Source organism: Talpa occidentalis, unplaced genomic scaffold, assembly GCF_014898055.3.
Source record: "Talpa occidentalis isolate TD23 unplaced genomic scaffold, MPIMG_talOcc4v2.1 talOcc4.16, whole genome shotgun sequence".
NCBI classification, from domain to species: domain Eukaryota; kingdom Metazoa; phylum Chordata; class Mammalia; order Eulipotyphla; family Talpidae; genus Talpa; species Talpa occidentalis.
Genome location: NW_023601653.1, coordinates 83713289 through 83732600, shown reverse-complemented (window position 1 = coordinate 83732600; position 19312 = coordinate 83713289).

The following is a 19312-nucleotide window of genomic DNA, read 5'->3' as shown; positions in this document are numbered from 1 at the left end:
AGATCAAAACTATTTTCATAACAAAACTAAAATGTATTTTCCATTTTTTGTATTGACAATATAGAAACAATGGTGGATAATATTGCTAACACCTAAATACAAATCAAGACGGTGTCATCAAACTTTTTAGTAGTTATTGAATTACACGTTTTCATACTTTCTCTGTTAAAAGAAAGATAAGCATTTGCATTTAAAAATAACCCGAAATAAGACACATTAATGTTGTCAATATCTATTCTTATGGACATGCTCTTTAAATACGCTGTCATGAAATGGGATATATGCATAAACACTTCTAAAGCACTTAGCAATTGATTTGTAAGCTAAACTGACCATTTTAATGATTTTATATCATATTTCCTTGGAAGAACAACTGTCAAAGAATGGTTATTCAGAATTGGGTATTTGCAAGAGAGTAAAGCAATGCCACAATCATTATTATATTGTTTGTATGTTTTGGAAAAAATATTTATCATAGAAATATTTATGTTAACACAAACAGGTTGCTATCTTTGTATCAATTAATGCATAGATGCCTTATAAAACTTCTGTTTTAATTTATAATGTGGTAATATTGATTGACAAAACCTGTATAAACTAAGTCTATTTAATGTCTTTGGCAATTTTTAAAAGTTAAGTAAAGTTTCTACAACCAAAGTGTTCGAGAGCCATTGGGTTAGGATGGTTTGTCTCTCCCGGTTTCTCTCTTAACTTCAATATTCTACCCATTTAACTACTTTTAAATTATTCCAGTTCTTTTAAATCATCCTGCTCTTTCATTCTCTTGGCATTTTCTTTGCTCCTCTCAACTACCAATCCTGTCTTTCCCTGCTAAATTTCTTTTTTTCTTCAGAGTCTAACTTAACCCTTAGCTTCTTCACAGATTGTTTTGCTTTATCTTTTGACCACCTCCTCATTGCACCTAGAAGAGCACCTGTCCTGCTATATTGCCGTTATAGGTTAAATTGACAGTCTCCATGATAGATGTCTCACTTGTCATCACTGAATCCCTAGGGTGTAAAAGTAACTTGTGTGGAGCTCTTTGGCCTAAAAGATGTTTGGCATGAATATATTATGTCCTTTAATCCTAGCATCAAGTTTAATGCATAACTAGTCTTCTTTTACTGATAAAAAATTATCAGAGAAATAAATTGGACTCCTAACAAAGAGCAAAACTCCAACTGCATTTGTGCATCTATTATAATACAATTTCCTCAGTGTCTAGAATTGAGTATTCAATAAGAATTCATGGAATAGAATTTTCTTCCAAAGATATTTTCTATCCTTTAGTCAGCTTCATAGATTGCGCAGCATTATATATTTTCCTATAATGCCATTACTTAAAGAAATATTTTTGGTACTATATAGGAAAAATAAAACCTATATGCCAGTGAAATTTAGAATACATACTCTATTTTTTTGTATTGATAAAATATTACCTAACTTCAAGACCGACAAGCAAAATAGAAATTATTTTATTGGAGAAGTCTACCTGGGGTGATATATAGATTTAGAAAAATATTCAGAAACATACTCAATTTTATTGTCCTTTGAGTCACATAATACTACAAGTAGAATTGTGAAATACTGCATCAATTTCTTTTATTCTCATTTTAAAGAACAGTATTTAAATAAATGATTGTGAAATCCATTGACCATAAACTATGCTAGAGAACAGTGAATTTGGAATTTTGGTATTAACTATTCTGTAAGGAATAAAATTGTCAGCCTTAGACAAGTTAGCTACCATTTGATTTCCCTAGATTCAGCCTTCTTTGATGGCCCAAACATTATTTAACTTATCAAATTGAGATTAAAAGATGCCCATAGGCAGATATACATTCTTTTCCATACTCCCCGGTGTGAGCTCATTTTGCTAGAGCATCTAATACATTTTCAGCATGATACAGAAATAAAAGGAATGAAATTTAAGCTGCATAAAAGTAAACAAATCTAGAGGCAAATTCATAGGACAAAAAGTATTATGATCATTGTGGACACTTCTAGCAAAGTGAGACAATCTCCTTTCTACTCTCATGATACAGCAGCTCTTAAAATTTAAATAAAAATCCCCTGGTGGCGCAGTGGTTGAGCGCTGGGCTGGAAAGCTGCCCGCAGCCTCTGCAGCGCCAGTTCGATCCCGGCCACTGGAGAGGGTCCCACATGGCGCGCAGACTCTCCTGCTGCTCCCTCAGCAGTGTGCTTCGGTCCTTCTGCCTGCTCTGCTCCCCGCTCTGGCTCTGGTGAATTCTCTCACCCTCCCGCGCTTCTGACTGTACCCAGTTGTATAAATAAATAAAAATCTTAAAAAAAAATTAAATAAAAGAAAGAATGTGAGACATGGAAGGCAGACAAGCCAATAAAATGTGTGTTAATTAATTAGTTACCTCTGTGGAAGACTAGAGCTCAATCCCACTGGGAAAGCATGAGAAATTACACAGAAAGCACTTCAGAACTGAACTTTCTCAGAGGATAAAGAGGCTTGCTGAATTATAAACCAACTCCCATTCCTCGTCTGTTTGGGAATGACCCAGTGTGCTTTAACTACCTTCAATCTCAGACTGGAAAAGTGCACCACTAAGCAGTTTTCAGCAGCTACAGAAAAAAGTCACAAGGCAGAAAACAAAGAGCCTGCACTACATATATTTGCTATGGTGCTCAGATCAGATGAATGGATAGTACAGTTCAGCTGTGCTGAATTCAGTTGACCAAGGAGATACAGCATCCAAAAAGAGATCATCAATTTTATCACTTGAATCTGTTTGTGTCATATATTAAGTCCACTCTGTTGCTGACTTTTAGATGCTACTGTTTACAGCCTCCTAAAATAAGATTTGTTTGCAGTAGAGTTAAGAAAACAATCATTCTCACTTGCAGCTAGTGCAGAGATCACTTTATCTACCCACTCTAGGTTGTCCTCATGCTTGGCTGGCACTTCAGCTGGTATCAAGTGTCTGATGGGTTTACCAGATGTTCGCCCCGGTGACCTTCATCTTGTCAGGTTAGCCTTCAGCAATGGGTCACTACATTATTGTCACTAGTCACGGCAAAAGATGCCTAATAAGACCTACGTGTTTCAAACACACTCATTACTGTCCCCTTATTTATCACTAACCAAAGCTTCTTGTTTCAAGTAGAATTGATCATCTGCATTAGTGTAGTAGATAAATCCTTTCCCACACAAGTTCCAGTTTCAGTAAATCATATTTGCTGTAAATAATCACATTTTCATTATGACATAAGTAATGTAGGAAGTAGAGCAAACCCACATGCCAGAAGAGCGGGCTATCCTGCTAGACCAAAACATTGTCATTTCCATAGTAAAAAGGTTCAGATATAATTAATGGGCTTCCAAGTCATGGATAAGGCCCTGAAAGATGTTGTCATATCTAGGGCTCAGTATTTCTCCATTTATGTCTCAAAAATTCAGGAGCAGCTAGATCAACCGTGGTAAAAAAGAACCCATGCTATAATGGATTTGCATAACTTCCATACCTGCTTCCACAGCGGCTTTGTAAAATGCAACACATAAACTTCTCCTAGCACCTATAACCGCAGAAGGAATAAAAATGAAAGTCTCAATATTCCTTTCAAATATTACCTTTTAGTTTAGCAATTAAAATATATATGAATAAAATGGCTTTCTAAATAAAAGGCAATGAAATGAGATTTACTCAAGACTTATTTGACCTTTCAGTTGAAAATATAATTTCTGAAAGCAGACATATTTTCATTTACTTTCTAAATATTTTAAATTAAAATTACTCCTTTTACGTTAGCTTGACTTAACAGAGAAAACCAATGATCTCCACTCAATACTAGATTTAAGTTCATGTGTATTTCTAAAAATTCAATTAAAAACTAAAATCAGAATTATTCTCCATAAAGTAATGAAAAGCAGGACTTCCTGAGATGCCAAACCCACAGCTTCACCACATACGAGGCTGTATTTGCACATAGATATTCGACAATATTTTAGCACACAATTTTTAAAAATGCTCATGATCAACCAATATCATTTTTCTGGATGAGTAATTTTTTATGTATAAATTTTCAAAATATTTTTATCACAAAAACTTGGGAGATTTACCAATATATTGTCTATGCATTTTCCACCACACTTCTCTTAAAAAATGTGAACTAAAATTGTATTATAGAAATGTGGAATCACTATCAGCAATAGATAGAGATTAGTATTGGAACTAAATGCACAGATACTGATGAAGACTCAAAGAAGTATTCCCTTTATTGCATGAAATTAACCTCATCTTAATTTGGTATTTCAGCTTTGTTTTTTTAGAGCCGTTTAGATCTACCACAAAATGACGAGGGATGTGCAAAGATTTCCCACACGTGCATAGCCTCCTCCACTTCAGGACATAACACTTTATATACCTAAGTAAACATGTCTACTTCTTCTTTATTAAAAAAAATATAGAAATAGATTTACATGGAGACATGTTTATTGGATGGAAATGGAAAGTTTGTGTAGGAGAAAAAAGTGATTTCATGTTCAAAGAACACTTCATCTAAGGCTAAATGCTGTTATTTCTACTAGCAAGAGCATCTCCAAGTTAAAGTAAATAAAGAGAAAATTTTACTTAGATGAAAAAAAATGTAGATTTTGGAGTCTTCCAGGGACTGAAGTTTATAACTTTCACAGTGATGACAGCTTGTCATGGTAAAGTGGTATCTTCTTGCTGAGAAAACCCATATATATTTTCACAAAAATTTTAACAAAAAATGTATGTCTCCTTGAATTGAAAGCCATTAAAAAATTGAGACAGCAACAGGAATAGTAAGGAATACTGGAAATAAGACTACATGAGAAATCTGATTGGTAACTGGCTTGAATACCTGCCCAGTCACTAACAACTCTTCTTACTTGACTTTCAGCAAATTGCTTCATCAATAAGACTGTAAAGCAACCTTGATTATGTGACACCTAATCTTTCAGCTAGTTCTTAGATTCTATGATTTTAACTTGTAAAAAGTGTTTAAAGAGTCACTGAGAAGATAAAGTTTTCATATTGTCTTTCCACTATTATTGTTTTGAAAAGTCATTTGTCATGAATTTTGTTTTCAAACCCAATGTGCTTTGTGCCTTTTAGAAAATATATAAATCAAAGAATATGTGGATAACATCCTTTTCATGAAAATTTAGATATTTGATTAGAAATAATTCAGAGGTGATTTATTTCATATTGCGGAATTATGAGGTATGGGTAGTTTTACTACAATTCATTAGAAATGTACTCTGAGAATAAAGAAATGTAAAAATAATAATATAAGTTCAAACTACCAGAAAATTTAACTTCAATATGAGTTCTATACCATAGAATCTTACTATCCCCAATTCAACCTGAATCAATAAAAAAGTAGGCATTTGCCTTGATGGAACTCAAAAAACTGTCACAGAGAAGCAATATCAGTGTAACTCTGATCAAAGATGATGCAATCCCTACAATTCTCTTGAACAGTTTTCCATCATTTTGTTCTGATTTCCACAGCTGAATAGCTAACTCTAAACACACAAGATTTCTAGAGGAGGTACACTTGTGTATGAATCTTCTTGGCAGTTTTATATAATTTATATATATTTATATATTTATAATTTATATATATTTATATATAATTTTATTTTTATATATTATTTATGTATTTTAATACGTAAATATATTTATATATTTTATATTATATAATATATTTATATAAATTTTTATATTTTTATATAATAAAATATATATAAATATATATAATATATATCAGACCACATTATGACTACCTGTGATTCATTGTATGCCAATTATCTCAATAAAACCAGTTTTTTAAAAAAGACTGTTAGAATGATACAAAGTAAGTTCCAAGTGTATTATATCATGACTAGTTAAGGTTACAGGCAGAGTTCTCCCCTTGTTGGAAAAAAATTAGGGAGGAATTCTAATTTTTGCTTTCCTTTTTAGCATATGCTTTGCATGATGAGTTCAAGACTTTTAATATACTACCTAATTTAATTCTTAAATTCAAATCAAAGAGTTATATACTATATGTGATTTGTCTTTATTTTAATCGCTTTGAGGAGCATCATTTGGATTATTTTAACTGGTATTACTATGAATATATTTAATACTAGCATTGCTCTTCTGGGTCGATTTGGCTATGTATTTATCCTTAATTTAGTCTTCTGTACAGGCTCATCCCCTTCCCGATTTTTGCTCTTGCTTCTACTTTGTGAATAAACCCTCACATTTATCTCAGTCCTAGTAACTAGTGTCTTAGGTATGCATTCTATGATTAAAGTATGGTGTTCTTTTGATTATAAAATCACATCTTCCAGATCAGACCATCTTATTCATTTTTAAGAAATTCCCTCCTTTCTTTGCACCACCTTGCACAAATCATCTATCTATCCCCCATAACTTTATTGAAGTGTAATAGACAATAAGATTACACCAATTTAAGGTGCACAATAGGATGATTTGATATGTGTAGGTACTATGAAATGATTTCCACAATAAAAATAGTTAACGCATACATCATTTCACCCAGTCACCTTTTGTGTGTAGTAAGAACATTTAAGATCTGCTTTTTAAGCAAATGTCAATATACAACACAGTATTAACTGAATTCAGCATGTGTACCCCACCATGCTTTGGAGCCTCAGAATTTACTCATCTTATAATAAGAAGTTTGTATCTTTAGGCAACATCTTTCCATTCTCCCACCCCTACCCCTGGCACCACCATTTTACTCTCTATTTCTATCACTTCAACATGTTTAGATTTCACATAGAAGACAGATCATAAAGAATCTGTCTTTCTCTATCTGATATATTTCATGGAACATAATAAGCTCAAGGTTCATCCGTGAAATTGCAAATGCAGGATTTCTTTCCCTTCCATGATGGAACAGAGTTCATATAGATCTACATATATATGAATATATATATATATATATAAATGATTAGCCCCTGCATTTCCTTTATCCAGTCATATGCATATATGAATATAAATTAACTAGTCATCTGTAGACACACACAATAACCATGTGCTGCTTGTGAGTAAGGCAGCGATGGACCTGGGAATGCAGGTTGGTCAGAGGCATCAGCCTTGTCAAGATGCTCTCCATGTAATCTTTATGTGACTGTAATAGGCTCTCCACGCACTTCTTACATGATTTATTATCTTCAAGAGAAATTAAATCTTCATGATTTTCACTTCCTTTAGATATAGACCCAGAAAAGGGATCACTGGATTTTACTAACCAGCTTTTATAAGTTTGCTGTCTCCTGGTGCTTTTGGAGTTGCACATGTGCTACAACCCTCTGTAGGATCACTGTCTAGTTTTTGACCATAACTGATTCATCTGCAAAAGCTTTATGGTCCCAAGATCTGCTTGGCCATCTGCAGATGGAGTCCCAGTTTATAGACAATATACACAATAGGAATTAAAATGTCATATAGTTTTTCCTATTTACAAAGCAGATGTTTTTAATGAGATTCTACAGACTGTGAAAAGGGCAATATATCACTTTCCAGGATTTACTCTAATCCTAGAATCAATAACTTGAAATTATCCCTATTCCTGATATTGATTCATTACAATGTTCTCCATGTATCTTAGAGAGTTCCAGTGACCATGAACTGGAGCAATGTACTAGGCAATGCTGTTCCCTTTTTTGACTTTTTGTAATTCATGTAGTTCACTTAGTTTGCACTTTTTGAGATTGTCTAACCGGATGAAATTATTTTCCTACACTCACTTCAATTCTTTAGCCTGCTGGCCTCTGAATCTGACGCCTGACTAGAGGAAATTACAGGAAAATCTTCTGGTGCTACATTTTTATGGTAAATCAATGCCCTGAACCCAAATTTCTAGAGTTTAGGTTTGAATCTAGAAAATTTCTGAATCAGTTCTCTGAGATTTATTTTACAATGCAGTGTTTTCTTTTTCTTTCTTAAAGATTTATTTATTTATGTGTAGAAGAGCTGGGGTACAGGCCAGAGGTGTGGGGTGCAAGAGGACCCACCAGAGACAGAGCGGGGAGCAGAGCAGGTAGATCTACTGAAATCCACTGCTGAGGGGAGCAGCAGGGAGACAGGAGAGGTCTGCCGCGCCATGTGTGTTGCTCCCTGGCTGGCCGAGGCTTGAACTCAGGCCACAGTGAGTGGCGATAGCTTCAGAGTGCTGAGACTTAACCCCTGCGACACCAGGGAGGCCCTCTCTGCACTACTGGCCTATACCCCAGTTCTTGTAGGCATAAATAAATAAATCTTTAAAAAACAAAGAAACACACACAAAAAGACTGATTGGAATCCAGGAGAAGAAGGAGAGAAAAGAAGGAAACATTTCTGCCAGATTCTCAAGGAGCAGCACAGGAGCAACCTCGTCTGAGAACACAAGAGTTATCCATCTTAGGAATAAATCATTCCTGCCAGAGAAAGGCCTCATCTGCCTATACAAGATGATTTATCTTTGCCCAAACTAGCTGCTGGCTTAGTGCAGCTGTGGCAACTGAACGGATCTCAAACCAAAGAGCCTCTTTCTCTGGCACCCAGTTTTCACACCCCTGTCCCCCCAAAAAAATAAAAGACAACAAACGTCATAACCGTGTCCATTTTTCAAGAGCCTGACAAGCACTTTCCTTTCAGAAATTAGAGGACAAAATTCAGTCACTCCTCAGGAAAGACAATTTTTAGCTCATTTCAGTCAATGCCTCTAATTGATTTTAACTACTGAAAATCCTTCAACTGACCTACCATGGATCTTTTTGCTTTTTCTTTAATACAACGGCTCTGAAAATGAACCAATGCATGTGAATTTCTGGAATGAGAGCAAAGCTTGAAAAACATCAGAAGCACAAATAAGCAAAGCAGTGTCAAAGCCATCTGTTTGGGGAATATCAAAATTGGTACAGGTAAATAATTAAAATGATGTAAGTGGCTTTTTTTCCATACAAAAAGAGAATTTCAGGACTACGGGATATAAAAAGTATCACATATGGAAACTAATTAAAACCCTGTCAAAGGAAGCTTGTCATCCCTTATACTTCAGTAAACACACTACAAAATAGGACAAGATTGGTACAAAAATAAGCAAAATAATTTGCTTTGAAATATCTCATTATTTAAGAGAAACACATCTCAAGAACTTGAGTCACTGAGCCTGTGAACGCCACGGTTATTTTGACCAGAGGGGCATTTTACTTGTATCCTCCATCCCCTTGGAGACATTGTACACGTAAATATATTCGGTTGAACTGATGTTAGCAAGGTTCAAATTCCTTATTATTCACCCTCTCCCCACCCCATAGGACACTCCCCAACACGCAAATTCTCACTCTGCCTTTCTTTTGTTATTAAATATAGATGTTTCTCAAGGATTCTTAAGGACAAACCTCTGAATAATTATTCTCACTTTTTTAATTGACATTCCCCTTTGGAGTCAAACTGAGGAAGATGCCCTATTAGATCCCTTATATGCGTAATCACATGTACAATCACATGTCTAAGGACACGTTTATGGGTATATAATGCGATCATCCTTCGTCTAACTAATAGGGGCAATGGTGATTGAGGGAACCGCTGACTTATCCGAAGTCACACAGCCAAGGAGTGGCACATGTTTCTTTTTCAAATTCTAAGCATTAAGCTATATGGTGTGATTTGAAAAGAAAAATCTGATATAAATGCAAGTGTCCTCATTGGTGGAAAGAATTTACCTCGAAGTTAACAATAACCCTCGCCCTCCCAAATCTGCAGCTGTATTTGTGTTTTGAAAGAAATCTTTTTGTTAGGGGGGAAAGGCTGTCCTAAAGCTGATTCCATACAGGCTTTGTGGACTCCACCCCAACCCCAGGCCAAAGCCAAAGACACTGGGAACTATAAATCCCATCACCACCCAAGGGAAGGTGGCTGGGACTTGAGGGTGGGGTTCAGCAGCCAGGTTGGTATAAAGCCAGACACGTGGGCTTTGGGGGGGGGGTCCCCCATTTTTGGCTCCCCGCCAGCTCGCAGCGTCCGGCCAGCTCGGAGAGTGCCTTTGGGTTTCCAGGTCGGCAGATCGGGTAGGACGCATGAAAGACTTTATTTCCCTATTTTCTCCCTGAGTTGTCCATTTTCCTTATTTCCTTTTCCCTTGTAACTAAACCTTTTATGAACCTTTTGTGTGTGCCTGTAGTGGAGTATTCATAAGTCCCTTGTAAGCACGCGGGTGAGGACCCACAGCCAGGGACCCGTTCAATATCGGGGTTGCCCTATAACATTTTGATCCAGAAAAGGGTGTTAAATATTCTTTTTAGAAAGATTTGTAAAATAAATGAGAAGAAGACTGTATAGCACATGTTAGCATTAGGGGAGGGAATTTAACTGCCAAGTTCATCAGGTAGAATGTGAAACGTTACTGACAGTAAAAATTACAAGATAGGTTTTCAACACAAATACACCAGATATTTCAAATACTCACATAAAAACAATCTTTGTTCTGAACATATTGGATGATAGGCAATCATCATACACCGACACCCACATGTACATGCACACACACGTCTATAGATGTGTAGATGCAAGGTGCTCCACAAAGGATATTTTCACATTCTGCTTTGGTAATCAATTTCATTTGGGGGGTATTCTAAAAAAGAATAATTGTATTGATGTTTTTTAAATATAAATCTAACCAGATCAAGAAAGTTCTTTTAACTTGCTCAATCTCATTAAAAGTTCATTTAGCACTGTGTGTTTTAAAAAAAATATATAACATGAAAGTCTATGTAAATTCCTTTCTTCAAGTCTGTATCTGTAGGTGGACACAGACTGAAGAAAGGTCACAATGCACGACACTTAGACGTCCTCCTGTGCTGGTATGTGCGGCCTAGGAGGGCTGCCAGTGTAACCGTCAAGATGCAGAGTGGACTTCTGATTCTGATGTCCAGCATGGAAAGTTCAGGGCGTTAGGTCTGCCTTCACCTTGCCTTAGGTCCCTTATAGTGTTTCTGCAGTGCTCGGTCCAGTGGAAAATAGTTATTTATTTATTCAAATGGATAATACTATATGCTCCATAAGAGAACTGGTAGTTTTGCAAACCACAATGGTTGTGCCTAATGTTTATTTCAATGAGAACATGCTAGAGGCAGGGACTTCTCTCTCCATTACAGAAAAAGCCCAATCAAAGGTATGAGGGATGCATCTCAGCTTTTCTTTATATATATATCTTTATATATATATATATATATATATATATATATATATATATATATTACATCATTATTCAGCTTTTGAATGGCGACAGGAATATTGCTAGCACCCTCTGATTGTAAAAGGGACTGTAAAACACATTCAGTTGCTTCTTAACCATTTATCCAAACTGAATAATTTCCATGGTCAGTGGCAAGTTGGCTCTATTGGCCATTATCATTGTGTTAATCGGAGTCAGATTTCAGGACCCAGCACACAAGCAAAAACATCAAGTAAGAAATCACATCAGGAAAATAAGGGAAATTGTGAAATCAGTGAAGAAAAATTACCCCCCCCCCCAAAAAAAAGTGGTCCAGAGCACACATAATGACAATCATGATCAAGCTGAAAACCAAATTCTGAGGGTACACATTGAAAAGAGAATCCTCAACATAGGAGTCAGCCATGTCTTTTGTGAGTTCATCTCCAACAACACGGAAAACAAAGACTATAATATGAACAATTGGGAACACATCAAACCACAGAGCTTCTGTACTGCCAAAGAAACTGTTACTAAAACAAAAAGAGAACCAATAACAGACTTTATGCTCCAGATTCTTTTCTTAATTATAATTTAAATTTCTGTTGACCTTAGACTTGAGATATTAAGAGCTCTGTTGCATGATGGTTAAAAGCAGATTCTGGACACCAATTACTTGGTTTCAAATTCCAGCTCTACAACTTATTTTGTGATTTTAAACAAGTATTTCATATTCTCTGTGCTTTGGTTTCTTGTCTATAAAACAGGGATGGTAATTTTCTCCTTCAGAGATAATTGGAAGAATTGAATAAATTAATACTTGAAAGCAGAAGAAGAATCCCAGACTCACAGTGAGCTCTCGGGACACACAAGGTGTATTGTCACACCCATCCTTGAGACTGAGGGTTTGGACTATTCTAGGCACTTTACCTAAATCTTCTCAGTGTGACTGTCATAATTCCAGGACATGGTAACAGACAATCAATGCCAGCTTCAACTAGAAACATATGTAAAAAAATGCACATAACAAAAAAATCAAAGAAAATAAACCGATAAACTTTTGCCTAAGAGTCAACACACCAGTTGTCTGATGGGCGCATCTACCACTATAATGTTTAGCAAATAAAACTATATAAAATCTTTGAAGGCAATTTCCACTATTTCAAATTGCAAATTACTTCCTCTCTGACATTTGTCACATTCTATGTGTTATGTCCTATTAGGCCGTTATCATATCTGTCAACTAGGAAGCTAAACACTAAATCATTTTTTTTTTTTCTCAGAAGGATCATAGCAAAGTAAATATTAGCCATTTGCAGAGTAAAATATGTATCTTAATAAAGTGCAAGAAATGTGAGGGGATCTAGAAACTCTACTAATTTTATCTGTGCAGTTACACAAGAATTCTAGAAAAATGTAATACTAATTTATAGGATCAAAAATACATAGTCAAACTTTCATGTCTTGTATGGAAGAATTTTTTTCTTGGTGAATTTAATGTCTAAGTAATTAGTCTCAGGTTCTTAGTTTCATGCTGGGTTGATTCTTTAAGTAATTATTAACAGTAATGAAAACTCAAATTTTCTTTAATATGACATTATCTTTATTCTGACAGTCTGAATCAAAAAGTCCAGATTTGAGCACAGAAATTTCAGTTTCTTCAGAATACAGGTTCTGAAGCTAGACTAACTGAATTTAAATTCTAGTTTTGCAACTGAGCAGTTTATTGATCCTTGAGACAGTTTATTTAAAGCTTATGAGTTTCACTTTACTCATCTGTGAGATAAGTACAATAAAGTTACTGAAAATTTTAAATAAGTTAATATATGTAAATCACATGGAGCGATATCTGGAAAACAGTCTATTATCATTATCATTATTATTATTGTTAGAAAAAGTGAGGTCTTGAACTCAAAAAGTAATAATTAATATTAGGTTTAGCAGTGAATGAAAGTTCAGAATGACAGTGACTTTGAAAAGATAAAAATTTATTACTAGATCTTGTAAAATATTGTTTGTGAGATTTTTTTCCCTCATGGTGGTTGTGTATAGCAGAAGCAGCAAATCATTCTGACATGGCTTACTGTATGCTCTAGCACATAGTAGGGCTGTGCCATCTTTGTCAAGTTAGAGATCCCTAAGCCTCTGTAGTCCTCCATAAAAAAAAGGGGGACATCTACATTAGGTTCATACTTCCTGTCAATCATTCTACAGGTTCCTAGAATATAAATTCTGACCTTAGAGCTCCTAAGGTGTGTGAGGTTTCAGCCTCAAGGAGCTATAAATGCTCTAGCCACCAGCACATGACTGCTTTGCACATGAGTACACAAATGGTTCCCCTCCAGAAAGAACTTAGAGTTGTCTGGATTTGACAAAATGCCTTGGAAACAGAACTTTAAAATGAACTACATTTCGATTCCATGTTACCTTATCATTTCTGTGTTCTCTGCCAACTTTACCTTAAAAACTTTGCTAATAGAAATGGGGCGATCTGATTTGGAATGTGGAGTTACAGTCACTCTGAGAGAGGGTGTGGCAAAGTAAAATGTCAGTCAGAGGAAGGTCTTACAGAATGTCAACTACTGAGCAACGAAGGCACACACGTATGACATTAAATGACATGATTCATGGTGAAGACGCATATATGAATATTAACTGACACAGAGTGCAGTTCATTGAGCTGAACCTCCTCTGAACTTTAATATAGAGTCACACAGTAGGTGCTGTAACCTGTGTCCGGAACCTGATTATCCATGCAAGGTAAACTGGCCAGAATGTAAGGGAGAATCACTTCGGGCACAAGTTATAATAATAGGACACTTTTTGCAGTGAATTTTGCAGTCTGGACCCTTCTGATTCTGTCCTGGGGTAGTGAGACAGGGAAAGCCACATCAGTCTTTTGGCAACAAAAAGAAGCTGACAGGTGTGAGTCACTCAGAAATTAATCTTCCTTTTCCAGCCAAAGGAAGGAAAAATGAAGGTATAGATTAGCTGCTGTGCTATTAAGCTGCACCTTGAAAATGACCCTAGACAGGTGATGTGGGGAAACCCTAATTCTTCAGATAGAAGGTGTTGTGAGAGGACAAAGAAGATAGAATCAAACTGCAGAGGAAAAGCCAGAGGAGGCAGAGGCAGGGCAGGAGGTGATCCCTGAAGGACACCCACGGGTCCCGCCAAATCGTTCTTCTTACCTCCACCCTTTGTCTACTGGGCATTCCCTCCTAATAAACCACAAATACGCAAAATTGCAATTTTCTGTTGAAATTTTAATCAATACAGAAAAAGAAAACTGTGAATAAAATTGATAACATTTCACTGGTATCTATTCTCTTTAGTCATTCATTGGACTTTTGTAAAACGTATTACATCATGGACCAAAAAGGATATCAAGCTGCTTAGGAACACTGATGTGGTGTTCAGTAAATAAAAATTCATTGGTGGTTTTTCTGAGTAGAAACACTTGCAGAAAAAGGGGTCCCAGCTAGCTCGATGTGAGCTGCTGCAAAATGAAGGCGTCGTCACACCTTGCTTAGTGAACATTTTTCAAATTCATGAACGTCTAAAAAGATTGTAACCTTCAGACAACGTTTAAAATAAATTCCAATTTTTCCTCCTGGACACAATTTATCACTTTCTGGAAAATGTACAGTCACAATAAAAAGATTTCACTGGAATCAGTCAGTGAAATAGAGATGTGGTTGACTTGGGAGGGGAAAAAAAGAAAGACCAACTTTGAAATAATAATATCCCTTGGGCCAGGCATTTTCTGTCAGTTAATGAATAACTGGTTTCGAGGACCCCAAGGCAAAGCTTACTCCTAACAGCATCTTGTATGACTGATAAGGGTTTTCATATTGACATTTTCTGTGGTTTCCCACTAGTATCTTTTTAAAGTGCTACGGTCCTATTGATCCACATCCCTCTGTTCCCTTTTAGATATTCTTCTCAAGAAATATACTTCCATAGATTAGTAAGTGTGTGCACAAAGAGAATAACATTGACCTCAGGAAAAGGGAAGGGTGAAATAAGCCCACATTTCTAAACTGAAAGAAATATATGTACGATTTTTCACAAATAATGGCATTTTAGAGCTTTCTTGTGTTATTTCCTAAGGAAGGAATTGGGGCTAATGGAATATAAGACTCTGGGCACTGTGCCCGCTGTTCTTCTTATCTTATATCCATGTTTTTAATTAGTTGAGAAGAGTTACAAACACATCTCCCCAAGGCACTGGGAAATATTGCCATGGAGGCTAATTTATTGATAACAAAATCCTGAAGCTACTAAAAAGACTGCTGATCTAGTAGAGTTTTAAGTATTTCCAAGCTTCTCCTACTTTATAAAGGATGAGGATTAGACATGTAAAGGGAGTTTTCAGGTTGTTCTTACTCAGGATTCTCATTTTCAGAAGGTCAAGCTGAGTGACTGGCCTACGGGTCAGGAATGCAAAACCACCACACAGGAATTCTAAGTTATGGTTTTCACTAGAGTGCATTATTGTCGGTGCATTATTGTTAAAAGCTCAGATTTTTTTTCTCAAGATTCAAAGGCTAGGTCAGATTGGAAGGTAGGTGTTCTTTACCCAAAGCCTTACTCTTTATGGATAAGGAGCAAAGCAAAAGGATTAGACAGGCCCAATAAAGACTCCTCAGGGGGCGAGAGGACTGACTCTGGCTAGGACTGTTCTATTTGTAGACCAATGTTTTGTGCAAGACCTTCCATCAAAATAGTTCTCTTGAGGGACCTAGCAAATAATCAGTCAAGTTACATATATGTGCATACATGTACATACACACACATATATGTGGGTGCGCACACAAGCATACAGAAATGATGCCATATATACTTTCATAACTTTTACAATTTATTATTTCAAATAAAATTTAAAATGCTCCAAATAGTAGCCCTCCTAAGAGATTTCCTCTGAAATATTAATTAAAACCTCTGCGAATCCCTGCAGTTATTAAAGGCTTTGTGATCTCTACAAAAAGAACCTCCCTTCTATCTCCCAGACCCTGCACACACATAGTATAGCCTTGTCATGCTCACTTTTTATGAACTCATGCTGACCTGGGTGTGCTTTTTTTGTTATGTCTATTAACATGTGGAGAAATGGTGTCCCTTTTAGCGACAATAGGGAAATAATGTCTCAATTATTCACTATAGAATAATTCGGTCTGAAGATTTGAAAGGATAAAACATAATGCAATGTATGAAATACATATTAATTCTTTCCTCCATATCAACCCTTATAAGCAAGAAAGCATCTTCCTAAGAAATCCCATCAACTAGATAGGCTTCTTTTTTTGTCCAGTAAAATACTTTCTCTTAGTTTTGAAGGAGAGCAGTCACTTAGCATGATGGCTGCAACCTGCTTCCAATTCCCCATCAGCATTTCTTCAAAAAAACAGCAATGCACATTCCGAAACCAACACTACTCAAATCCTATTAGTTTATCTCACATATGGTGCCATTAGTTGTAAAAACCTCTCCATCTAGCAGAAGTTTAGGGTCCAGTGGGTCTTGTTAAACAAATTGGCCAAATCTTATTGCCTTTACCTGTAAATTCCTGCCCAGTTTGTTAAGCAACCTGGCCAAATATTATCGACCCAATTTGTAAATCTCTGCCCCTTGCAAATAATCAGTCAAGTTATATATATATATATATATATATACATGCATACATGTACAGAAGAACAATATTCTAGATTTATTCCCAGTGATATTTGTGAACACCAAGGTGTTTTATTAGAGTACAAATATCACACTCTGGATTTTCAGAAGTTGTAAGTGAAATAAATGTGCCAAAAGCAAGATGATAAACTATTGCTTCCCTTCGATGTGTAGTTATTAATACATCATTTAAATATGCTAAAATTGTTGATCTGCAAAACATGCAACTATTCTCATTTTTAATTATAATTCTGTGAGAAACAATAAAGAAAAAATGTATGAAAAGTTGTGGGATTTAAATTCTACAGAGGACTTTTTTTCTCATTCTATTTTAAATTTTTAATCCCTTGCTTTCCAAATTCTGATATTGACAATGAAAGTAGAAAAATTTTTGAAGGAAATATTTCTTGTCCAAATTTCTAGAATATTGCAGGAGTCGAATCTTAACATAACTGTACCATGAACACGAAAGCAACAAAGCATAAAACACACCCTGTTATCGAATATTTTGTGAAATCAAGAAATAAGAAGCAAAATTTTTGCAAAACTTGTCTATTCATATCAAGAAATCTCTTACTTAAATTATTTCAATGTTAGATGTGAGACCACCTAAACCCTCCAGCGATTATAAAATGCAATTTCAGATTTTAATTAAGAAGCTCAATCCTTTACCTCAAACTTTCTGTTAGCAAGTTATGTATCTCCTTAGAGATTGATTGAATTATGTATTTTTGGAGAAGAATAAAGGACAGAATGTGTGAAATAAGATGACCTAATTACAGTCACTCAGACTGGAGCTATGAAACCACACTGTATCTTAGCAGAGCCGATTCTCCAGGAAATCTTGAAGCTGACAATGTCCCTCCAAGGAATTATTCTCCTGGGTTTAATCCAGATTTAGGACAGGAGATGTGTTCTATTTTTTCCTCTTGCTACAAATTTTCATACAGGTAATGTGCACGGGGGCTATATAATAAAATTTTGACATTAAAATAATCCCAAAGATCCTGACTAGAAAGTTGGAGAGAAATGAAGGTGACTCTTCATCTGGGTCTTTCTCAGAGGCCTCCCCAGGCACCACTGCTGTATGGAAGAACAGAAAAACCCTTAAGAACCTAAACACTTTTCTTCATTTGGTGTCACTACTCAGTACTTTTTACTCCTAACTCTTCCTTTTCAGCACCCCCCACTCCCCGCCATTACAACCCCAGGGATCTTTCATTGGGACTCAGGCAACAGTGAGATGACCCCCACCTCTGCATTCTCCATGTGAATATTTGCAGGGATGCATTCCACAGAAGGGGACGGAAGGACAGGAGGGGACATGCTACACTCTCTCTGATTGGTGCTTTGCTCATATGGTAAGACTAGCGATTAAAGATCTGACTGTCACTTTCATTTTGCTTGTTGCTTTAGTCAAATACTTCTGCACCTGGAAGCTCAACTTTCTGCCGCTCAGCTGAGGTCCTGACATCTGCAGGATATTGCCATTCTTATACACAAGAGAGGCTAGGGATTCAAATTTTCTGGTTTTCATCATGGCAAGATGGATGGCTAATGTGGGAAATTGCCGACATGGAGAAAGCATATTCTAAGGAGCCAGGAGATATTAATGAAAATAATAGAGCTTTAAATTACTACTGAGTTAAGCAGCTATTATAAATAACACAGTATAGCGGCCCATACAAGTAGTATTTATGCCATGCTTCACTCTACCCTTGATGTTAGCATTAATATTATTATCGTTTTCAATAAGCAAAATGGAATTCAGAGAGACAAAGTCCCAAACTAGTTTCAGAATTAGAAATGAAAAAAAATTCCTGTGCTATACAAAGCTCATTTGGGGGGGGGGGGCTATGATAACAGAGCTACAATTCTAAGAGATAAATATCCAATAATGTTTGTTTAATTAACTTGAAATGTTAACATTTCTTGATAAATAGAAGTGAAGTTGAACTTTGGAAGGAGTCTAAAATAAGCTCATCATTGCTTCAGAAATCAATTAGACTATCTTGCCCAAGCGTTGTCAATCTGTTTTTCGTGACTTACTATTTAGTGTTTCTGATTTTATCATAGAACGTTTCTTTTAAGATTTATTTATTTATACATACAAGAACTTGAGTACAGGCCAGAGGTGTGAGAGGATTCACCAGAGACAGAGTGGGGAGCAGAACAGGCAGATCCACTGAGATACACTGCTGAGGGGAGCAGCGGGGAGACAGGAGAGGTCTGCTGCGCCCTGTGGGTAGCTCCCTGGCCAGGGATCGAACTCGTGCTGCAGTGGCTGGCAAGAGCTTTGTAGTGCTGAGACTTAACCCCTTGCACCACCAGGGAGGCCCCCTATTATAGAATATTTTGTTGATACAGAATCTGAAGCTAAGAAGTAAGAGAGACAGACTTTAGAGAGTCAGATTTGTCTTAATTCTGA